This window comes from Globicephala melas, chromosome 7 (assembly GCF_963455315.2).
Source record: "Globicephala melas chromosome 7, mGloMel1.2, whole genome shotgun sequence".
Lineage (NCBI taxonomy): Eukaryota > Metazoa > Chordata > Mammalia > Artiodactyla > Delphinidae > Globicephala > Globicephala melas.
Genome location: NC_083320.1, coordinates 96,823,006 through 96,849,233, shown reverse-complemented (window position 1 = coordinate 96,849,233; position 26,228 = coordinate 96,823,006). Strand labels below are relative to the sequence as shown.

General features: G+C 38.5%; 1 protein-coding gene across 6 annotated transcripts in view; it reads right to left on the bottom strand.

Moving 5' to 3' along the window:
• NCKAP5 (NCK associated protein 5) overlaps window positions 1-26,228 on the bottom strand; it is a 1,056,997-nt gene that overhangs the window by 1,010,464 nt on the left and 20,305 nt on the right. For 5 of the 6 annotated variants that reach the window (XM_070046012.1, XM_070046013.1, XM_070046014.1 and 2 more), the window contains exon 1: window positions 18,265-18,389. The exons of the other annotated variant lie outside the window; for it this stretch is intronic. The gene's annotated coding sequence lies outside the window, so the exon portion shown is untranslated. Of the gene's footprint in view, window positions 1-18,264; window positions 18,390-26,228 lie in introns of those variants that run through there. 6 annotated transcript variants of the gene reach the window in all.

Below are 26,228 nucleotides of genomic sequence, written 5' to 3'. Positions count from 1 at the left end.
CTGAGAAATGTCCTCTACAGCTGCCTCTGTTCCATGTGGAGAATGGCTCCATTCTGTTCTGAGGCCTCCCTCTTCATTCTCTTCCCTGTATTACGGGTGGTCCAGCAGTCCCTTTACTGAAGCGGGAAAAGGGCTCTTATCCAATCTTCCACAGCACGCGATTATACTTGGGCTATAAAATTGGAATCGGTTGTGTTCTCAGAGCGTTAAAAGAAAAAGAAAGCACTCCTTTTAGTTGTTCACAGCTTCTTTCTCACAGCTTTTGCACGAGTCCTTGGAGAGAGCATTCAAAGGATATTCTGAAGCAGCCTCTCCCATGACCCACTGTCAATGACGCAAGTTCTGTTCCCCCAGGTGTCATCCCCACAAGTTTCTCAGTCTCTCCTACAATAAAGCCCTTGGTACGGATGTGCCATGGAGCTCCAGGCTGCTGGAGTAAGACCAGCAAAGACCAGCAGTGCTCCTCTAGCTTCCTCCTTCTGTGGTTTTGGTTCAGGGCACACTTTCAGACACTAGAATTTTGGCACAGTTGAAGGGATGAAATGGCTCAACACAACAGTAAACAAGTTGGCAATAATTATAACACAATTGCTACACGATGATTCTCGGTGCATGCAGAAGGCTTCACAGTTATTGGACTACGTGTTTTGGTGTCCCTTCAGCATTGTGATGCTATTTGAGTACAGCCATTCCCTGCCCTAACAACCCTTTTAGACTCAAGATTCAGAACCCTGGCATGTTTCAGCACACATGCAATGATTTTGGATGCCACATTATACTTATCCTATTCTTAATGACACTTTTGATTTAATGTTCCAGCTACAAGAGACAGCTGTAAAATTTTAGATTAAAAAAAAAGTTCACAGATTGATCAAAATGTAACAAACACTAAAACTGAAAGCAAAATGAAATAAAGTAATCTGTGTCTGGGTTGTTGGTATAACGAATAGAGAGGAACCACTCAGTGACTTTCACTAAACATCTTAATACATGCTAAGCGGGGACACACACACATATATATACACACACACAAATACACGAAACAACTAACAAAAGGCTTAAACTCTTTTCAGTAATCAATTGTTGGGATAGGTTTGGTGGTTATTCTGAGACTGCTGCATATATATTGTAAAATAAAGCAAATTAGTAATTATGTTGATACCATTGCAAATTGATTTTTAGCATTGGAAAAAGAAATACAGGTGTAAGATCAATATGATTCAGTTAAAATTCTGTGGTCCTGAATATGAATCAGAAAAATCTATTTAAATCCATAATACATTTTGTCTTAAACATAGTACATGTATTTCTTAGCTCTGAGTAATGAAAAAGACCTGGAAACAGTGACCAACACTCTAGCAATGAGCCCCCCAAGAACTCAAATCAGGCTTTCCAAATACCAGTTTCCGGGACTTCCCTGGTGGCGCAGTGGTTAAGAATCCGCCTGCCAATGCAGGGGACACAGGTTCGAGCCCTGGTCCAGGAAGATCCCACATGCTGCAGAGCAACTAAACCCTTGTGCCACAACTACTGAGCCTGCGCTCTAGAGCCCACGAGCCACAACTACTGAAGCCTGCGTGCCTAGAGCCTGTGCTCCACAACAAGAGAAGCCACCACAATCAGAGGCCCGTTCACCGCAACGAAGAGTAGCCCCCATTCGCTGCAACTAGACGAAGCCCGCCCACAGCACGAAGACCCAATGCAGCCAAAAATAAATAAATAAATAATAAAATAATTTTTTTAAAAAACAATTTCCACCAGAAGGAACCAGGGTTTCTCAGATAAATAAGTGATCCCATTAAGAGGCAGAAGATACACACAGGAAGACTGAAATATCTTGTTATATCAGAGAGCAAGGAAGCCTCCGAAGACCTGTAAGTCCATGCCAAAGGGATTCAAGCACCAGTTTGAAGAGGAGGCTCCTACTGGCCAACATGAGAAAAATTTAACCTCATTAAGAATAATAATTGCAATGGATTGAAACATATTAAATGTGTTTAAATGTAAAAGTTCACAATAATATATTTTTTAAAATACTTAGTCACCATAGGAGGATGCTAAAGAACTAACTCATCACTTTGAAAGCTATTAAACAGAAGAAAAGAATCAAGGTTTTTCTTTATAAATTGTACCACAGCTAACCGGGAGGTGAGAGAAAGTCTCCTTTTATTGAATTATTCTACTAGTAAATGAGGATAAAAGGATACAATGAGAATACTGCCCCCTAGATCCACAAAGAATTAATGGATCTCGGCAATAATCATTCACGATCATTATCCTGCAAAGGCAGACAACCTAATAATATGTGCATTATAGAAGGAAATATAGAATAGAAGGAAGGAAATATAGAATGATATCAACCAGAAGATATTCTTTGCTCAAAAATAAAACCTGAATCTAATCAAGCTTCTAGATCTAAACACCAAGTTAAAGGAAATATAAGCATGGAGAAACATGGTAAACAACACCACAGGATTCAATTAGAAAAGTCTAGAATATGAAAGACTTTATAGGACAATCTATTTTCTTCAACAAATACATTGCAAGGGAAATAAAAGAGACTTACCAGCTTAAAGAGAATTAAGAGACATAGCAGCCAATTACAGTGTATTTACTTACTTGGATTCCTATTCAAAGTGTAAAGAAATTATGGCCCAATGTGTAAATTTTGTATTAAAGAATTATTAATATTTTGGGTATAATAATGATATTATTATGTTTTTAAAGGGTCTTTATCTTTCAGAAATAGATGTTGGAATGATAGGATGTCTGGTGATGGAATAAAAATTCATATTTGAAGTCAAGACAAGAAAAATTTAAACATAAAACATTTTCTCTGCCCTTTGGCCTCTCCCCCCAGCCCCTCACAACCAATGTGCATTGTGTGTCTTCATCCTGCATTAACCAGACCTCCCCAATGGCAGAAATACCTGTTCAACCTTAAAGATCCACTTGTCTCCTTCTGGCGCCATGTAAATCCTTACAAGGTAACATACCTTTCTCAATCCCTTAAGGGGCCACAGTAACCCACCACTCACCTAGTATGTAGAGACATCTCGGGTGAACTCTATGTACGAGGCCAATATATCATTTCCCTTAAAATAGTGATTGGTGCAGAACAGATTGGTCAGACCACCTGGGGAGGTACTGGGCAGCAACCATTGGAAGTTCTTAGCTGAAATACTTACTTATGCCCTTGTAATGTGGATAGCTATATTACTTGTATTCTGCCTATTTTACAAGATTATTGTGCCTTGCATTACTAAATGTGTGACTGAGCCTCCGATAAAAATAACGATGACTAGGCGACTTGAAAAGATTAACCAAATATATGGCTCTACAAGATACATGATTGTAATAATGTCTAACTCTAGATACTGGAAGAAGCAATAAGAGGGAACCATTTCCTGGACCATAACAGACTAGTAAGACAGGTGATTCAGAGACTTTTGGTTACTGTTAAAAGGTCTAGTCCAGTAATAGCACATTGAATGGCCTATCAATGAAATCCTCTCCTGACCTGGGAATGAGAATTCCCAGGGACAAATTGGTCACGAAATGCCTCCCAAACCTTTGTCCAAATTAAGACTGAAAGGGAAGGGATTGTAAAATGAAGAATGTTGCCCACCATCCAGTTCTACAAGAATCAAGTCATTAGCCACTTCGGTCACTGACCTACAGTACACCCTGAAAGGAATTCAGGGCAAAGAACAAGATGAGACATTTAGTGCTCTGGGAAAACCGACAGAACTGACCCTCAGATAGTTAGATATTTTCAGGAGAAAATTTTATGAACCCAGTTTCTTGCATCTTCCCATACTTAGAAAAACTCTGAAACCATTAACTAAGATATCTGCTCCTCTGTAACCCTCTACCAAGATGTGTGTTTGATTACATGTAACCCTTCACCAGAAATCACATATATACTGACCTCCCCCTTTACCTCTTTGGAACAGTTTTCTGAAAGTCTGTCTCTTGGGTTATAATTCTCAGGTTGGCTTGAATAAAATTTTCCATTTCTTTCTTAGATTTACTATTGATTAATTTTCATTGACACTGGGATTTCTGTCTAAATAATATGAAAATTGTGAGGAAGTAAAAACAGATAAACTAAGATTGGATATTAGTAGATACTTTTTAAATCTGGGCAATAAATACATAAGGATTTACTACACTATTCTCTCTAATTTTGTGTATGTTTGAAGTTGCTCAGGGTAGGTTTTTTAAAAAGGTATATATATTTTAAATTAAGTTGAAGAGAAGTAGTTTTTGAGGAAAAAAATAGCTTATATAATACCATATGCCAAAATACATTTCAGATGAATTAAATAGTTAAATGTTTAAAAAGGATATCACCGAAAAAAATAGACTATGTAGGTGAATAAATATTTTTATATTGGTAGTAATATATTTCCCGTCTTAAAAGCAACAAAATAATCACAAAGGAAAACATATAGACTGTATAAAAGTTTGAAATTCATGTATCTTTAAAAGCAAAAAACTGGATAAAATATTTGTACAAACTCTGACATATTAATAGTTAATGATATTCCTTCATAAAAGTCATGCACAAATCAATGAGAAAAATACAAGGACCGCAAGGAAAATGGGTATAAAAAGAAAATTCACAAAACAGGGAATATAAATGGGTAATAAAGTTATAAAAATATTAGTCTCCATGGGTAATTATGGAAATGCAAATAAAATTTTAAAAATATATAATTTACATATTTTAAAATTTATAATATTTAATACCAGCATGGATGCTTTCTATAGGCACTATAATAGACTGCTGTTAAAAATGCAAAACAGGACAGATTCTCTATAGGGTAAGTGTGGCTTTATATAGTAAGAAACATTTACAAACAAATATTTATACTTTCTGAGGCAGTCATTCTACTTCCAGAAATTCAAGGAAAGTACAGGAGGTTGTATGCAAAAATGGCTGCAGCTGCCCTCACTCCTCCCAGTATTCAGGCGCCTTCTCAAGGTGACTTGGCTCCCCCTCCCATCAGGAGGTAGAGCCTATTTCTCCATCCTTTGAATCTGGCTTTGGCCATGGTACTTTCTTTAGCCAACTGGACTTGAGAAAATGTGACATGAGAAGAGAATTAAAAACTACTTGTGAATGGGGCCTGCCCTCTCCTGCTGTTGGGGACCCTTCTGCCACCATGAATAAGTCTGGGCTAGACCCCTGGAGGATGAGAGACCAGATGGGGAGAGGCCCAATGATCTCAGCTGTGCCAGTCGTTCCAGACACATGAGTTAGGCCATCCTAGACCACTCAGTCCTGGCAGAGCCAACGCAAACCAGAAAAACTGATGCTCTGTTGACCTACAGAATCATGAAAAATAATAAATGTTTGTAGTTTGAAGTCATTAAGTTTGAAGTGGTTTCCTAATGAAAGCTAACTCACTTAAAGTAATCAGAAAAATGGACAATTATATGTGCAAAGATGTTCATTTTTATATCATTTATATTAATAAATTGGAAATAACATAAATGCCCAACAAGAAAGAAGAGTTAATACCAACTGCAGATTTGAAATCATAAAATCATTAAAAATCATATTTTCAAGACATAATGATATTTTATCATGGATAACTTTATCAATGATAAAACATTTTAATGATACTGGAAAATGTTTACAATGGAAAATTTTAAAGAAAGCAGATTATAATTATATGCAAAGTATGATTTTCAATTATGCAAATATGTATGTCTTGTATCACAGATGGAGATTTGACCTGAAGACTTATTTTAAAAATCATTGTTTTAAAATTTGCATGCAATGTCTCACTTTGTGTCTGGGGAGACTTCCTGGCTTCTGTGTGGTCCCTTGAAGTTATGCAATGTAAAGCAAGAGTGAATATGTAAATGTGTTGAAGCAATCTACATGCAGAAGGATCTGACTGAGATGTTCTGTTTAATAAATGTAAAACAGCTGCATTTAAAAATTACGCCTCTGAAGATCAGATCCTTTAGAGAATATTTTTTCTCTAAACCTGGACTTAGATGGCTATATACCTTCAAATCACTGCTTGTCCTTAAAGAGATGTGATGTTGTTCTTGAGCAGTTTTTTTGCAGAAGGTGTAGCTAGAATATGGAGGAGTTTGATCTTCTGTTCGTGTGACCTTGGAAGTGATCTGGAAATCAAGGTCCATGTTGGGCTTGATGCAGCAATAGCCTTGACTTTGGAAAATGTTCTCTAAGACTGGTATGAGTGAGTCATCTGCCCCCACGGCCAGATAGACCATGCCCGTGTAGCTGGAGTTAGGGTCTTCTATTCTCTGCAGGGAATGGAAGTCCCTACTTTTAATCATTCTGTAAAAGGGGTTAACACAGAGGCAGTCAGTGAAAAGTGAAGAAGGCAACTCTTGGACTCTCCTGGAGTGGGTGGATTTCCATTCCCTCCAAGGCTGTGGCCAGTTCAACTTTATGAGTAGGCATTTCTAGAAGCAGTTTTAAGTTGTTTTCTATGTTACATTTCTCTTCTGTGTCCCCTAAACTTCAGTGAATTCTTCTGAAAAACGCAGCCTTTTTTCAGCTGCGCCTTGGGGATTTAGAAAAGGGCTGTCCCAAGAACTGGAAGGAAAGGCCACGGGATAATCAGTGTTCTGTTCCAAAAGGCGGAGTGATGATATCACTAGTGGTCACCAAGGGAGGACCAGGGGAAGAAGCACCTAACGGGTCATGTCACAAGGCCAGCGGCTGTCACAGCATGGTTGTATGCAGTGGATGCCACAGCAGAACAGGCCTATTTCTGAGCATTTATGAGACTGAGCCTCTGAAAAACTCTCAGAAGCTTCTGAGGAACACTATCTGGCAACTCCATTGTTGGAACTCAAGTTAGCATAACTGGACATTAAAAATGAAGGTCAAAGCAAGCAAGCCGCAAGACCAAGCCCAAGGAATTGCAAGGTCACTTGGTGGAGCCCTTGAGTGTGGGCTGGGCTTCCTGACTTCCTCCTAATGAACAGAATAAGATGGAAGTAACCCTGTGTAACTTCCAAGGCCAGGACACTGGGACTCCCTCCTTGCCCTTTTGAGAATCATCACTCTGGGGAAGCCAGTTGCCATGTTGTGAGGACACTCAAGCAGCCTTATGGAAAGACACACATGGTGAGGACGTGGGAACTCCAGCCAGCAGCTGTAAGAGTGGGCCTTCTTGGAAGCAGGTCCTCCAGTCCCAGTCAAGTCTTCAGATGAGTACAGCTTACTGACACCCAGATTGCAACTTCATGAGAGACCCTGAGTTAGAACCATCCAACTAAGGCACTCCTAAACTCCTGACCCACAGAAACTGAGACAGTAAATGTTTGTTTTTTTAAAAAAACAAAAAACAAATGAAGTTTAAAGAAAACTAATAAGGTGACCTTATTTGGTAGCCTCAGGCAAACAAGGGCTGCTGGGGTTGATAGTTTATATGCAAATATGTAAATATCTATGCAGAAAAAAGACTAGAAGGAAATGCACCAAAATGTTAGCCAACTGGGTCAATCCTTCCTGTGAGATTATTAGAAATTTTCATTTTCTTTTGTAGTCTTTCCACATTTTTGCAAAATTTCTACCATAATAATCAGAACAAATATTACTTTTAAAAACTGATCAGATGGCCTTATTTAAGCATAACGTATAGATGTGTGAAAGGCTGAAATGCCCCAGAACTCTTCTATCTTACCCTATCTGCTTCAGGATTGTCCAACTCCTTCTGGGAAGTCTACATTTTGCATTTACAGTGATATAATTTTTCTTTCTCATTTCTTTCATCGCTCTTAAAATATTCTCTTCTATGCTGCCATCCTAAGGTTCTTTCAGGAAAACTTACATTTTAACAGAGGTTTGAGTTAAAGAAATGAAACTGAAACTGTGCGTCTCAGATTGGGACTTGAACCCACATGCCAGGACTCGAATCCAGCCAAAACCCAGATTGAGACTTGAATCTATGGTCTTTTAACTGAGATCACACACCTGGTCTCAGGACTTAATGAAGCTCACGTTCATGATGTCTCACTGCAGAAAGAATTCAGTGAGAGACAAAGTGATAGGTAAGGAGTGGATTTACTTAGAGAGAAACACACTCCACAGACAGAGTGTGGGCCATCTCAGAAGGCAAGAGTGGCACCAGGGTATGGGGTTGTCAGTTTTTAAAGGGGTGGGTAATTTCATAGGCTAATGAGTGGGAGGAGTATGCCAGCTAGTTGGGGGAAGGGGTGGGGATTTCCAGGGATTGGGTCACCGCCCACTTTTTGACCTTTATGTTCAGCCTTGGAACTGTCATCGTACACGGGTGTGTCATTTAGCTTGCTGATGTGTTATAATGAGCATATACTGAGGCTCCAGGTCTAGTGGAAGCCGACTAGTCTGCCATCTTGGACCTATTTGGTTCTAATTAGCTTATGTCATGTCCTCAGGCGATGTCATTCTTTTAAAGGTCGTGCCCTGCCCCCTTCCCTCCTGTTTCACAACCATCATCAGCGAGAATACAGTCGATAGCCAAAATCAAGGAAGGTATTTTGGATTGTTCGGCCTTTCCCAGAAACTAAAGAAATCATCCCCATAGGCCCCTGGATGTAACAGGATTTTCTTTTTGAACACATTGCATATAAAGCCAGATTCCTCGAACCTGTTTTTGGAGGTTAGAACTGCAAAGGACTTGATGGATGATTTGAGAGACCTGCTTTCCTCCACACTCCTCCTGCACAGGGCTGCCACGTGGCAGCCACGTATACAGGCTGAGGACCACCAGCTTGCGTCTGGGAAGACAGGCAGCTAAGGCTAGCTCAGAGCACTTTGGCTTTCCCTTCATGGCACTCTGCAGATGGATGTGATTTCCCAGTCCCCAAATCCTAAGAGATATGAATGAGTTCGTCTTTCATTTTCTGTCCCACAGCCAGTATGTAAACACTAGTGAGCTCAGGAAGGTGACACAAAAAGTGGAAGAAAGGGTGCAGATAGGGAAGGTAACGTTCCTGAAGGCAAACTCCCTGCTGCATAACTTGACCGAGGGGAACCTTATCAACCACACAGCACAGATACCACTGCTCTCCCCTCCTGGGCCAGCGGTGGCCTTCATCAGTCAGTCAGGGGTTGTGTCTCAGCACACCAGGCAGTCTCATGGCCTTCCCCGATACACTACTGCTGGCAGCCAGTGCCCACTGGTTGCAGCCAGCCTGGAAAAGAACAGCCTTCTGCCATTTCCAGCCCAGAGTAAACATTCTCCATCACTGGTGGTGCACCTGAAACAGAGCAGGATCCTGTGGGCCCCTCCCGGGAACAAACACTTTCTGTGTCCCCGGTTCCTTATTTGTAGGAAACAGGTTTCATTCAGCCTCCTTGACCTTCCCTGAGCTCCAAAGGGCAGATTCAAACAAGTTCCAAAGGGCAGATTCCCTTGCTTAACAAGGAAGGGAGGGGATGCAGAAACAAAGGAGGAGAAGTCAAGAAACAACAGTGTAGCTGTGGGGCAGGGCCCTGGTTCCTCCTCAAGGACTATATATAACAATATCTTTGAGTTCTTCCTAGGAACTAAGGTCTCTACCCAGGTGGAGGATGGTAACTTCAGGATGAGCACAAGATTCCTGGAGCACCACCCTGTTACCTCACCACCAACCAATCCGAAGAAAGTCACACCCTGAAGCCTTCACCCTAAATTTTGCCTATAAAACTTCTCCCCAGAAATGATTAGGGAGTTTGGATTTTTGCATGTAAGCCACCCATTCACCTTGCTTGGCCCTGCAATAAACCTTCCTTTGCTCCAAACTCTGACATTTAGGTTTGTTTGGCTTCACTTTGCATCGGGCATACAAACTTGTGTTAGGTCACACACCTTCAAATTAAGGTGTCTCAAAAGAGTCAAAAGTGCAAACAGGAAGCATATGATGGTAGGAAGCAGCATCACTGCCATCAGGCTTAAGCAAAGAGCAGAATGTAAGAAAGCATATAGATGGAGAGGGACAAGCCTACCTTTCATGAAGCAATAAAATCTAAGCAGTTTGCAGGTAATAAACCTGGTCAATCGACATCCAACACTGAGAGATGGATAGTATCAACTTCACTTTATACTTGCATATCAAAAAGGTTCAGAAAGTTTATGCCATGATTCAAGGGGCAGAGCTGGGTGGGATTTGAACACAAATCAGTCTGATTAGAAAACTCAAGTTGTTTCAATGACACTCAATAGCAGTCATCTAAAAGATAAATATACCATGATTGACTGGGCTCATGAATAGAGCCATCTTAACCCAAATCATATAATCTCGAGAAGAACATACTGTCTTGGGCTACGGCTGAATGAAAGAGATCGCTGGGCTGTTCAGCACTCAGAAATGCATTCTGAGCAAAGAATAGAGTTTAATCCCTCAAACAGAAGTTCTTATCTGTACATGGTTAGCTGGAGGTTTTTACCAACCACTTCAGTCTTACCTTAATCACCATGCAGCTCCTCTCCAGCTATTATCTGTTAAGCCTCTCTCTTAGTCGTTGAATATTTCAGACATGAAGTAATGGAATGCAGAGTTATAGGCTGAGTACTAGCCTTTTGGTTTCCATTTAAATTTACAGCTAGCTGGTATGAAAAGAGTCCCGGGGTACTAACTAAGGTGGTGATTATACTGTCCATCAATTAGTTTGCATTTCGGCACAGTGTTCATGGCCCCTCCCCCTCATAACAAAGGGCTCTTTAACTCAACACATACACACACGCATGCTTTCCCTCAAGCATTTTTACTGAGTTACAGAGTGTGTGTCCCCCAGATGTGCCTGACACAATACATTAGTTGTATCGGAAAAATGATCAGAGACATATTTGTTAGTCAACTCCCACAGCTGAGACCAGTTTTTCACTACAATACTATTTTTTCACCACCCGGCTTTAGAATTAATTATCCTGTTGCCATGTTACATTCCTCTCCACACTTAAAATTTGCAAGGGAGGAAACCTTTGAGAGTTTTCCAGGGAAAATCACTAGTAGGGAATCTTCATTTCTGAATGTGGAAAGGCTTTGTGTCCTTTTTAGATGATTAGGATGATAAGCATCAGGAAGCTGGAAGTGGTAGAGACACAGGGTTGTCAGACAAAATACAAGATGCCCAGTTAAATTTGAATTTCAGATAAACAATGACTTTTCTTTTTTTACTGTATGTCCCATGTGACATTGAGACATATACTAAAAAGAGTATACGTTGTTTCTCTGAAATTCAAATTTTGCTGGATGTCTTTAATTTGCAAAATCTGCCAACCCTAGACAGAGAAAAAGGAAGGAGGATGAGATCCATAGGTGTTGCAGACACTAGAAGGTGACATAATGGTGCAATGTATTAGAACAATATACCAAATAGGCATAAGCTGCCTACCTCTGCTTTAATGTATGCATTGTGATCATTTTAAAGTAAAGAAAGGAAAAAAGGAATTTGGGGAAACGAATCAACATACTTCAAAGGCCGTGGAGGTTTCTGGACATTTTCTGGGAGGACCATTCCATCAAATTCTAGGAATCCCTAGTCTTGTAACCACCGGTCCGCAAGAAAATCCAACATAGAAGTCAAACTCCCCTGATAATATAGGAGATGAAGGGAAATACTCTTCCAAAATGAAAACGAAGATTCATACTGCTATGCAGCTCTAGCAGTTTTTCTAAGCTGATCTTCATTTTTTGAATAAAACCTGGTGTGATACTATAAGTCTATCTAATATGCCCTCATAACCACTAAAGAAAAGCACCTTTATTAAATAATCAACGAATTTGTTGAAGGCTACCAAATATACACTATTGTGCTCAGAATTAAGGTAATAAGATGAAAAACAATAATTTGTACCCCCAAAATACGAGAGACAAAAATAACTATGATAGCACAAAATATACGTGTTGTAGCAAAAGCATGAATAAAGTGCAAGGGAGCAGCCTGCTGAAGGTAGGAATGGGTCACACCTCCACCAAGGTGAAATCTGACCGTAACCTTGGAGGAAGGGTCTGATGTCAATATGCAGGCAGCAAACAGTAGACACTCCAGGGTTATGAACAAAGACAGAAGGAGTGAAATGGCAACATGGCCCAAGAAGCACAGAGCAGTGTAGTGAGTAGAGAGTTTGGTAGCTGAGAACATTGGAGAAGGAGTAGCTAAGAGTCATACTATGGAGGAATTTTAAGGCTAAGATGATATATTTTGGCAGTTAGAAGTTATCAAAGATTTTCAAAGGCAAGAATACTCATAAGATCTGTTTTCTAAAAAAGATCCCCGTAGAAAACAATGTGAAAGCTAGCCTGCAGACTTTAGAGATCAGGACACTAGCTTCGGAGTATACTAATTATCCAGGAGCCATGTTTATTCCAAAGGAGAAACAGAAGGAAAGAGACCCATTAGAGAAGACTGACAATGGCTGGTCAGAGAGGCAAAAAAATATGAAGAAACTGGAGTCACAAGAGTCAGTGAACAAGAAAGGGGAGTCAAGGAATGAGAGTTGTCAGGTAGGCAGCTCTCAAGAAGGGGCAGTGGAATTAGCAATAAAGCATCCCAGGCAGAATGTTCAGAGGACAATTTTAGATCAGTGGTAAGGGTTAGGGCTTGGTGAGGAGTGAATGGAAGTGGTTCTGCTTCCAGTAATGTAACTGATGAAAACACAGCAAACACCCTTTAAAACATGTATCTCACTTGAAAGAAAGGGAAAAATCCTAAGTGCTAAGAAAACCAAATGACCAACCCAAAAAGGAAACAGAAAACCACACAGGAAAGCAAATCCTGGGTCAGTAAGTATGCTCATGGAATTTTCCCATTCCAGGGACCTAGAACTTGGGGAACGGGGCACAAAGCCTCCACAAGGTGGGGAGCTGGGACTTAGGTGCCCATGAAAACCCAAGAACTTTGTAGATGCTCCATGAAATGATGGATTAGAAAAAAAAAAAATTCTATTCACCTACAAAGGAAGATGATACAGAAAGATATCAGTTTCAGCTCTTCTCAGGAAAACAAAACCTCTCATTATCCTGGCCATAAGTAACCAGATAAAATCCAGGAGCAATATTTCGTAGGACAAATTAAAACTAATCAAAGTGTTTATTATTTACCTGAAAATCAAATTTAACTGGGGGAAAATCAAAATTTTGTTTCCTAGAGCTGGTATATTGACTTTCCTACTCCTCCCCGCCAAACCAAGAATTTTTAAATACAGGCCTATTCCATGTGAGCCTGGGGCTTAAATTTATACAACACCGGGGTTTGGAAAACCATGAGCCAAAACACTAACTGAATGTTGTCCTAATTGGGTAGCATCCCAGGGTGTGTGGTAGAAGCAAATGCAAAGGAATAAACACTCATCCCAAGCTCTCAGGATTGCCACAGATAAAGAGCATCAGATATAAATTCTCAACACAAAATAACCGATAAAAATGTCGAATCACTATATTGTACACCTGGAACTAATATAATACTGTAAGTCAACTATACTTCAAAATGCTGGAGAGGGTGTGGAGAAGAGGGAACCCTCTTGCACTGTTGGTGGGAATGTAACTTGATACAGCCACTATGGAGAACAGTATGGAGGTTCCTTACAAAACTAGAAATAGAACTACCATATGACCCAGCAATCCCACTCCTCGACATATATGCTGAGAAAACCAAATTTTTGGTAATTCAAAAAGAGTCATGTCGGGGCTTCCCTGGTGGCGCAGTGGTTGAGAGTCCGCCTGCCGATGCAGGGGACACGGGTTCGTGCCCCGGTCCGGTAAGATCCCACGTGCCGTGGAGCGGCTAGGCCCGTGAGCCACGGCTGCTGAGCCTGCGCGTCCGGAGCCTGTGCTCCGCAACGGGAGAGGCCACAAGAGTGAGAGGCCCGCGTACCACAAAAAAAAAAAAAAAAAGAGTCATGTACCACAATGTTCATTGCAGCTCTATTTACAATAGCCAAGACATGGAAGCAACCTAAGTGTCCATCGACAGATGAATGGATAAAGAAGATGTGGCACATATATACAATGGAATATTACTCAGCCATAAAAAGAAACGAAATTATTTGTAGTGAGGTGGATGGACCTAGAGTCTGTCATACAGAGTGAAGTAAGTCAGAAAGAAAAACAAATACCATATGCTAACACATATATATGGAATCTAAAAAAAAAAAAGGGTTCTGAAGAACCTCGGGGCAGGACAGGAACAAAGACACAGATGTAGAGAATGGACTTGAGGACATGGGGAAGGGGAAGGGGAAGCTGGGACAAAGTGAGAGGGTGGCATGGACATATATACACTACCAAATGTAAAATCGATAGCTAGTGGGAAGCAGCCCATAGCGCAGGGAGATCAGCTCGGTGCTCTGTGACCACCTAGAGAGGTGGGATAGGGAGGGTGGGAGGGAGATGCAAGAGGGAGGAGATATGGGGATATATGTATACGTATAGCTGATTCACTTTGTTATAAAGCAGAAACTAACACACCATTGTAAAGCAAATATACTCCAATAAAGATGTTAAAAAAAAAAAGAGCTTAGCTTAAAAAACATATATGAGGATACAGGCCACCAGAGGAAAGAGTTTGTAGAAATAAAACCTTCAAAAGTAGACTTCCCAGAATTTCATATATCAAAATTTGTGAAAGATAACAAAATACAAATAAGAAACCTAAAAAAACCAAATTAGACTTGTAGAAATTAAAATGTAATCACTGAAATATAACTGAAATATACTTATTGAAATGAAAAATTAAATGGTTTAAAATTGGACAGAATATAGAAGAAAGAATTAATGAACAGGAAGATAGATTTTTTTAAGTTTATAGGATATAGCAAGTAGAACCAATGAGATGAAAAATATGAAAAAGACTTAAGAGAAATGGAAAATGAAATGACATTTAGCATACATCTAATTGGAGTTCTAGAAAAAGACAATATTTAAAAATATAAATGACCAAAAAGTGTCCTTGATAAAAACCATGAATCCTCAGATTCAGAAATACAAAAATTTTAAAGGAAAATGTCTGTTTTTTTAATCCACACCTAGACATACCATAGCAATACTACAGGCCACCAAAGACAAACATGACCTTAAAAGCAGCCAGAGAGAAAGCACCTTCCAAAAAACATATTAGAAGGACACCTACAAAGAAATTAGAATTAGAATAACAGAATATCTCTTAGAAGCCATGAGAAAGTAACTTCAACTTACAATTTCATACCTAGCTAAATCCCCACTAAAGAATGAGATCAAAGAAATATATTTTCTGACAAAAATTTTAGTTTACTATGAATAGACTTTCACTAAAAGAATAACTAGACAAAGTCTGAAATGAATGGTCAGCAAAGAGATTGTTAAATGCATAGGTGAATCTAATCAAACTGGTGATAAGGAATACAATATGATAGTGTGGAATTAGGGAAGTACAAAAACAAGATAGAACTAAAACACTGTACAATAATAAAGAATTAGTAAGGGTTTTTCATATCAGAAGAGATAGTTATTAAATTAAGTTAAGCGTGCATATAGAATTTTGAGTAGTTAGTAAAAGAATAAAAATAGTCTTTTAAAAAATAGAGTAAAAATGAATTAAAGCCAAACTCACAGTAGGTAAGAATAAAGAAAGTTCTTTGAAACTAGGCTTAATAATTATAGATGCTGTTACATCCAAATATTTAAGTTCTGTTAATCACAAGACCATTAAAAGTTTTGCTTTGTTTTTCTAAGTAAAACAACAACAACAAAAAAACCAACTACAGAATGGGAGAAGTATTTGCAACATACAGATCTATTCAAAGTAAACATCCATAATGTAAGACACCTACAAGTCAGAAAGAAAAAGACAATTCACAGAAAAAAAATATGGGAGAAAGACAGAAAAAGCAATTCATAAAAGAGGAGATGTAAGTGACCAACAGATATAAGATAACCTGCTCAATCTTAATCATAATCAAAACACCTCTCTGAGGTTCCATCTCATACCATCTATCAAATCAGCAAAAATTAATAAATTTGGACAATATCAATTGTTGGCGAGGATGTGAAGCAATATATTACTCTTATGTATGACTGGTGGTAGTATAAATTGGTTCAATGATTTGAAGAACAAATGGAAACCTCCGGTAAATCTGACAAGGCATAATCCCCACAATTCAGCAATTCTACTCCTAGGTGTATACCCTTCGCAACTCTTGCACATGTACACAAGGAGACATGATCATGGCAACATTATTTGAAACAAGAAAAAATTGATTTGTAGTGACAAATGTCAATCCATAAGACGCTCCCTCTAAACCGCCTGGTAAGAAATTAACTGCATTAGAGGCTTCTCCCCAGGAGGAGGGGCTGCACCTCCCACGGTCCCGCAAACCTCCACGGATGAGGCAGCTTATGTTCCCAACAACTGCAAACAGCTCACGCTTTACCCTTAGACTGTTTGATGCCAAAGCAGTCTGTTCCCAAGTCCTCCAAGGCTCTTCTCCTGTTCAGCTCTCAGAAAGGGAGAGCAACAAGGTGGGAAACATCCCACTGGTGGGATCTGTCCACAGGAGACCTGTCCCACAGTGCTTCCACATGCACTGGAGCTCAAGCACGCCTCTAGAAAGGATGCTGGACTCCGACCACTTTCCTGCCAACGAGTCCCTTTTGGCACCAAGTGATACTGACAAATCTGTCTTGACACAAAATTTGCAAGTAAAGTAGACACAAAATTTGCAAGTAAAGTAGATGTCCGTCAACAGGAGAGTGTGGAAACAAATTGGGGAATGTCATACAGTAGAACAACACCATCATGGATGAACCTCACCAACCCAATAATGAATGAAAATACCAAGATGCCAAGTGATAGAATGACACATACAGTATAATACCATCATGTAAAGTTTAAAAATATGGAAAACAATATGGTGTAATGATTAGGCATGCATGCATAGCTAATGATAATTAGCTAATTTGATAATTAGCTAATCATCTAATTTGATAATATCTAATTTGATAATTAGCTAATTTGATAATGATAATTATCAAATCCAAATTTAAGATAGTTATATTTGAAGGAAGTGAGATGCAAGTGGACAGGAGCATCAATTTTGTTGGTAATGTTTTATTTGATAAGCTGAGTGGTGAAACACAGGTCTTTACTGTGCCCTTCTTTACACGTTCCCTTCTGAAATATTTCACAATAAATGTTTTAAATGAATGGGTATGAGGTAAGGAAGCAGAGTCAGCACATATCGCTCTTGTAAAGGAGGAAATTCACAAAGATTGACGAAGGTTTCTCCTAGGTCAGAGATGTAGAGACCCTTGGAAATCACCCACATGGGAGTCAAAAGGAAGGGAAACATTCTCCAGAATTGTTCTGGACTCATTCTACAGCACTGTGATTATTATAAATAAAATCAGATCTTCACCAGCCTAGGAAGTATATAATTAATATATACATTTTAATTAATGAAGCAATCTTCTGCAATAAATAATCCATTTTGCCTATCTTTTAATGTACTAAACAACCTCTATATACAATATCACTTCACTGGCAAAAAAAAAAACACTGTCTAGATTACCTATGCAAATGTCAAAATTTAGTATGGAATTGCACTGATATTCATTACATATACTTCTGGTCTTGTATGGTAGCTCTGTCTCGTAAGTATTTTCTCAGTGAATGGATGAATAAATGGGATGAGTGAAAATCACTTAAAGAATTAGTGTGTGCTGAAATGGCTCAAACTCATGTTGATTGCAGCCAAAGCACAAATTTCAACAAATATGAAGACCTACCACTCATCAAGCCCTGTGCTAGACAGTAGGGATGTGAAGACAGTTAAACTGCTTCCTAAGAATCCATACCATAATTGCATCATTACACTTACTACCTTTTATGGAAACGACTCCCCCATTCTCCTGCGCCCTTTGTCAAAACAAGGATTTTGCTCCATTTCTCTCTTTATCTCTACTCAGCAAGTAGGCACAGATATAGGTAGATAAATGTGACAGTTAAACTGTAGAGTCAAATACAAGTTCTTTGGGGGCCCTCTGGTATTTGAGGATCTTTTGCAATTATGTGCATATCTGTTCATATGGACACCAGAGATTTCTTTACAGCTGTAAGAACAGCAAATGTTAGCAGCTAGATATGTCTCTGCTTTCCCATAGTAAAGTGTTCTAATTGTTTTCTTTCCTTCTACCTGTCTTATTGAAGTTCTTTTCCCCCCTTCAGACAATACGATTACTTTACGAGAAAAAAATACGTGTCTGTTGTATAAAAATATTTTATAAATACTGTGTTTAAAAAGAAATTCTAATTTTATTTTATTTTACCTTTCTCCACCATCTTCCTCCACAGCTGCATCTGGTTCTGTGCTTTCTGGCCACCAAGAATGAGGGTCCTAAAATTTGGTCTAGAATCCCAGTCCATTGCAGGATGCCAGCCAAGAGCTGGGAAGACTCTGGAATAGTGTTTCTAGAGCAGGCCAGAGTCAGACACCGACTGCCCTGTCAACAGCCATCCCCTGCTCCTGCCTGGCTGTGCCTGGTGCCAACAGACTGGGAGGCGAGGAAGACAAGCACGTGGGCACAGCTTCCTGCCAGGGCAGGAGCCAGCCCGGAGGCCATGGCCTGAGAGCCTGCTCTAAGAGGCTGTGGTTTGTCCAGTTTAACCAGTTCAACCAGCGGGAACACCACACCTCAGCACGTAGGGACCAGAGGGGGGTGGCAGGACTTCAACAGGTCAGACGTCTGCTTAGCAAAGCCACCTTGAATTCAAACTCTTCCAGGGCAGAATCACCATCCATCACCTCTATCATGTAAATAAAAAACCTATTACAGCAAGATGCCTTTCTCCATTCAGTGATCAACACATCTATCCTGGTTCAACCCTCATTCGCAGATCAGCCCAAGTCATATTTCACCATTTTATCCAGATGAATATATAGAAAGCCTTGTCTTAGAATTAGGCAGTCTCTGCCTGCTTTTTTTTTTTTTTCTGCCTGCTTTTTTCTGCAGCAACAACTCAGAGAATGCATGAATCAGTCAGTAGGAGGGGAGGGGAAGGAAAACGTGGTTGATACACCCTAAAAAGAGGGGCTGGGGAATTGAAATATTTATAACTAGAGTATAGTCTTCATGGAGTGGGGCTAAAATATTTCACAAGCAGGCGAAACTGTAAAAATTCAAAATCAAGATACTCATACGTTTCACATTGCCTCTGTAATACTGACAGGAAAGACAAGTTTCAGAGCACTCTTTATAATGTGGAGATAAGGTAGTGAGAAGTCTAACTGCTGAGGAACTGGATTCCTGGCTTCCAACAGTGCTTGGTCCATTCATTTATGGCAGTAAATAAATGTTATGAAAGTTCATGTAGAAACCATTATCTAAATGGCTAAATATGAAAGGCTTGCATTATGGCCAGGCATGCATTTCTGGCAGGGAAGTACAAGTTTGCTCACAATGTCTTTTTTTAGATTACTTTGAGGAAGAATGTCATCACTGGAATACTGCAAACCATAACAAGTTTCATCTTTTTTTTTATTATGGAATGAGAAATGACATCAGTTTACATGTCATCTGAGAAGAAAGGAATTTATTTTATTGAAAGGCACCCAAATCTCCCTTTCTTTGAGAGGCTTTGTTACTGAAACAAACTTTACCATTGTCAACTGTTTGACCATTTATGGGATTGGTAGCTAAATAAAAGTTTGTTTCATCAAGTCTGTACATTTGTACATATTTTATTGACCTAGTCATTTTACCAGTATTATACACCCATGACAGTCTTAAGGCAATACTAACATTTAAAGCCCCATTATTCTAAACTCAGTAGTAAAATGCCATGAAGAATGTGAGATCCTTTTATTTATCTGTGTGTGTGGATACTGTATATATATGAAATTATCTCAACCCACCCCACAATTCCTTCATGACCTGCAAACTATAGCTTCTAATGTTTTAATTGTCCTCAATTATATCCCCACTGCTACTGTCTGTGTTCTGTCCCTTGGCATGTTTCACCTGAATTCATCCAATGATCTCCCAACAAATCTCCCCAACTTTAATCTTCCTGTCTACAGTCCACTCTCCAACCAACTCCACTATTCTACTCAAGTCATTTTTGAGGCTCCCGCAGCCTTGAAGATAAAGTCCAAAAGCCTTCATGTAGTACCCAAAGTTCTCATGACCTGGGTCAGTTTTTATCCTTCCAACCTCTTCACCCAGTTCCCCCACTCACATTCCATAGGCCAACCACAGGGAAATAGTTGCAGTTCTGGAAAGCACCATACACTCTCTTACCTATAAGCCTTCACATCTTCAGCTTCCTCTGCCTAGAAAACACTTCTTCCCAACTTCCGTACCCCTCCCTGAAACTTTTACCTGTTAAACTCCTACTTGTCCCTTAGGACTTAACCCTGGCATTACTTCCACATGGAAGCCTTCTCTGACACACCTCTGCCCCTACACCTTGGTCAAATGCCCTCTGTATGCTCTCTGGGTCCTATGTGCTTAACACATGTTTGTAGGATGAATCATTTACCCTCACAAACATCTCCAGTTGCATGAAACCTCTGATGTGACAATGACCATTGCTTGCCATCTCATGAATATGCCCTGTACATGCCCACCTCCACACTTTTGCTCACACTGTTCACCCACCTTGGGATGGTTTCCTCCTTCTTCAGAGATTTCTCTGACCATTTCAACTCTAGGCAGTATTTCTGACCTCTGAATTCATGGCACATTTTGTGTATGTTTCTCATTTGATATTTATTTATACACAGTGTCAGTGACATCATTTCTATTTTAATTTTTGAGTTATTTACCTTTTCTATAGATATACATCTAGTCCCCTGCTAATTATACTTCAAGCAACTTAAAAACAGCAACAGATATCACTTTGCATTCCTCTTCTTTCTCCTCCGAATTCACATAGTTCAGCACAGATAATCAATACACATCTTTTAACATTTGTTATATGATGAGGAGAAGACTAATAAATGAAGAGAAGTCTACACAATGTAACAAATATGTTTCATTTTCAAGCAAATAAATTATTTCAAATGAGATCATAAACAAAATGAGAAATTCATGACCATGAACGTAATTTACTGTAGGCTGGCACGTGAATGTAAAGCCTTGGGAAGCAGCAGCTGCAGTGGAAACTCCAATTATCGTGCCAAGAGTGTGAATGCACTCAGCTGTAGGACAAGCCATATGTCAATCAAAAGTGGAATAAAAACAAGATGTATACTCTCCATACCAATTTGTATGTATATTTAATCAAAGAACTCAGAGTCATATGGCAACAGCAAAAGAAAAACAAAGGAAACATTAAGAAAATACAAAGCACTAAATGTCAGAAGCAAACCAAACATATCGTTAACACAATAACTGTAAGTGGGTTAAACTCCCCTAAAAACCATCTCACATTGGATCATAAACAAAATCCAATTATATGCCTCCTAGAAGAGATACACATTAAACAAAGTGACTCCAAGGGGCCTGCTCATCCCACAAACATTTTTTGTAGGGTATCTCCTATATACCAATATTACACTAGGTGACATAAAGGTTACACGTTAAAAGATAGACAGACATACGTGGCAAATGCAGACGAAAAGGAACCAAGAGTCACAATATTAACATTAAAGAAGAAGTGCTACACCAGTCAGAATGGCCATCATCAAAAAATCTAGAAACAATAAATGCTGGAGAGGGTGTGGAGAAAAGGGAACACTCTTGCACTGCTGGTGGGAATGTGAATTGGTTCAGCCACTATGGAGAACAGTAGGGAGGTTCCTTAAAAAACTACAAATAGAACTACCATATGACCCAGCAATCCCACTACTGGGCATATACCCTGAGAAAACCAAAATTCAAAAAGAGTCATGTACCAAAATGTTCGTTGCAGCTCTATTTACAATAGCCCAGAGACGGAAACAACCTAAGTGCCCATCATCGGATGAATGGATAAAGAAGATGTGGCACATATATACAATGCAATATTACTCAGCCATAAAAAGAAATGAAATTGAGCTATTTATAATGAGGTGGATAGACCTAGAGTCTGTCATACAGAGTGAAGTAAGTCAGAAAGAAAAAGACAAATACCGTATGCTAACACATATATATGGAATTTAAGGGAAAAAAATGTCATGAAGAACCTAGGGGTAAGACAGGAATAAAGACACAGACCTACTGGAGAACGGACTTGAGGATATGGGGAGGGGGAAGGGTGAGCTGTGACAGGACGAGAGAGAGGCATGGACATATATACACTAACAAACGTAAGGTAGATAGCTAGTGGGAAGCAGCCGCATGGCACAGGGATATCGGCTCGGTGCTTTGTGACCGCCTGGAGGGGTGGGATAGGGAGGGTGGGAGGGAGGGAGACGCAAGAGGGAAGAGATATGGGAACATATGTATATGTATAACTGATTCACTTTGTTATAAAGCAGAAACTAACACACCATTGTAAAGCAATTATACCCCAATAAAGATGTTTAAAAAAAAAAAAAGAAGCAGTGCTAAAGGCAAAGTATTATGTAAAACAAAAAATTGTTTTTTATTTGTGTGTCTGTTAATGTAGAATACAATCCACTGGAATCCTCACTGGAAGTGATAAATATAGCTATCTATCTAGTATACTTGTTACAAGTATTAAATAAGAAAATTCATCTACAACATCTAACTCAATATCTGCCACATTTTACATGCTCAGAAACTATTGGTTGTTTTTAGTATCCGTATTAGTAATAGTAGTATTAACAAGATATAATAGTCATTGATATTAATGCTACAGATAACATAGAATTAAAGTATACAAAGGAAAACATTGCAAATACAGGAGAAATTTACAAAATCAAAATAAGAATGAGTAAGCTTTACCACAGTTTTTTTTGTTGTTCTTGAAGCAACAAGTGACCAAAAAAAGGTAACAAGATCTAAATAATAATGACTGATTATATCTGCTGTTTTCTGTGTGTATGTATATACATACACATTTTTATATATTCTGCGAACTCTATGATCTGCAAAATGATATACTTCCTTTTCCATAGCTATGGAATATTTACCAAATTTGATCATCTATAAAATAAAAATAAAAATTACCATTGCTAAAGCAAAAGATAGGCATTATTCTCTGACATCTACAAGAAAAAACCTGGAAATAATTTAAGAAATAGTAGCAAACAAAACAATATTTGTTCACCTAAATAGCTCTCAGATCAAAGAGAATATCAAAACTAAACTTATAGAATAATTTAAAATAATAGTAGTAGAAACACTACCTAGAAAAACTTGTGAGATGCAGGCAAAACTGTACTCAGAGGTAAACCAACATCTTTGAATGATTTAAAAAAAAAAGAATAAATAATAAATGAGCAAATATTTATATTCAAAAGACAGAAATATAAACTTAGAAAAAGCATAGAAAGACTAATAAGGATTGAAGTAGAAATGATTTTAAAGACAGAAAATATAAACAATTTAAAAATAAATTCAATGTCTTATCTCCACAAAGACAAAAATATACCCATGATAATACTATGATGAAAAAAGAAAATTCACAAAGATTCACAAATAGAAATTATAAAGTGGGTATGAGAATTTATAGAGATAGATATAGATCTTTATATGTATATACACAAACATATATAGAAATATAAATGCACATAGAAATATATATATAAATACAAACATATAAATGAATATATAAATATACATATATATATGGAGAGAGAGAGAAAGCGAAGAATCTCTCATAAAGCATACATTATACTTGGCCTAATAATTTTGAAGAGCTCCACAGTCTAAAGACAAGTTTCTCTTGAAAAAAATTATTAAAATTATCTGAATAAAAATAGGAAAACTGAACAAGTTAAAAAAGAACTTGAGGAAAACTGTCCCCCAGTTCTTTTTTTAAAAGTTGTTACATTGTTACACAAAACTAATTTCAAGGGAAAGATAATTTCCATTCAATGATAATAATATCATCATCATCATCTTCATCATCATCATCATCTTTACCATCATTAGCTCAACAGAAGCCACATTTATTTAATGCTTACAATGAGCCAGGAACTGTGATAAGGGCTTTGCATATATAATCTTATTTAATCGCACAAAACCTTTTAAGGTAGATGCTTGTGTTACATTTTATAGGTGATGAAAATGATGTTTAGACAAGTTGAATAACTAGCCCAAGGTTATAAAACTGGCAAGTGAATAACCCAGAATTCAAACTGAGGTCTGTGTATATCCCCAAAGCCCAGTTTCTAAAACACAGAAAAAGATGAACACCTTCTAAATTAATTTTGTGAAACATGCATAAACCTGATAGCGATATTGATGAAGCTAGTAATTAATAAAAAAGGAAAACTACAAGGCAAGCTCACTTACGAAGCCTCCAATAAAAGAGAAACAAATCAAGACCAGCAGTTTAAAACGGAAGAAAGGATCATAAACAAGAATGGTTTGCTATGATTTAATCTATTACAATGCTAGATCAAGTAGTTAAGTTTATACACATTTATATAAAGCTAAAAAATGTTTGTGAAATTCATCATTTATTCCTGACTTTTGCTCATTTAAAGTGAATCAGAAATAGAAGAGTACTTCCATAATATGGTAAAGAAGTTCTACCTAAAACTAATTGCCAAATACAGTAAATAATAAAACATAGGCATCCTTCCTCTTTGTATCAGAGGCAATACAAGAAGACATCAACAAAACATTTCTAGTTGATACAATGAGAATAGAAAAAGAAAACAAGGAGATATATAAATATTGGGGGAAAATTAACATTTTCAGACTTTTCTTTCTTTGCTTTGGAAAGTGAAGGAAAATAAGTCGATCAAGTTTGTTAAGTCCATACTTCAGGTCATGAATGGTGTAAGTGCTTTAAACATATTAAACACGACCTTCCACGTGTTAATTTTTTTGTTTTTTGCACATGCTGGTTCAGAAAATAGCTTATGATTGAAACCTACTACGAGTTCAGTAACACTTAAAAGTGTTTGTCATTCATTAATTCATGATTTTGTATGTATGTATACACACATGTATATTACATACCTCTATATGCTTTTGAAAAATAGTAGTACACGTATGGCTGCTTGGGGTTCATATGAATTTACACACCCTTCGCAATAACTCTGCATCTCCCCCCCACTCACAGAGCTCATGGCCCACAGGCGGGAACAATTGCTGGAGAAATCCTCAGAAATCAACAAAACAAAAAACCTGAGTGGGATGATCTCTTGATCTGACATGATCTGCAAGACTACTCAGGAATGGCTTAGTGTCTCACCATTTTATGAAAGCCGTGAAAGACACCTGATAAGCGCATAAAGTTTAGTTCCTATACTTACATACTGAAGTAGAGGGACTGTGACGCACCCACGTGATTCCTAATGAGGAAAGAGACAAGAGGGAAAACCAAGTTCTCAAATTTTAGTAGAGAAAGATCTATATTGCATATTAAATATAACCAAAATTATTGCGGCGAGAGAAGAGGATGCAGTGTTGAGTGAGACAAGTTATTCACTGTCTAAGGAAGGAGCACGCATAGTTCATAAGCATACATCTCTACTACCTCCCAATGGAGTCATGTATGTACACGCAGAAAGACTTAAAATTCAAATCGTGAACGATGACAATTAAATGGAAAGCAGCAACGTAATGATGGAGAATTCATCCATTAAAGCTTTTCCATTCAAAATGGATTTCAGCCAGAAATCAGTTCTTTATTCCTCCCTGTAGTATGCATTCTTGGTAGCTCCCTTCAGAACACTGCCAACACCATTACACATTTGCTTTATATAGCTTTCAAGTTGCTCTGCAGTTTCCCTCTGGCCAAAGAACTTTATAAAACCTACTGAGGGAATAAGAAGCACAGACAGGTCGTCTCCCAGGCTTGGAATCCGTTGCCTGAGCCATTTCTATCTAAATTTCTGTCGCTTCCAGTACAGTTGGAATGGCTAGTGATCTCAGCTAATTATTAGTTTATCATTGAGCTTAGTTGACTGTATGAGGATAAACTGATGACCTGCATTCAGTTCTCTTTGCAGCATTTGTCACCGCTCATACTGAGATTTTTTTCATCCTGGCAGATGTAGGAACAAGTCCAACCCTGGCTCTTATTAGTGGGGAATTTTTTTTTACCTTGCCCTTCTGGACTTCTGTCTCCTGATCAGTAATAGGGGGAACATTATCACATCGAATTATCATAGTAATGAGATTAAAGTACCCAGTTGGCCTTAGGGTTTGCCCAGGGAAGTTTCCTC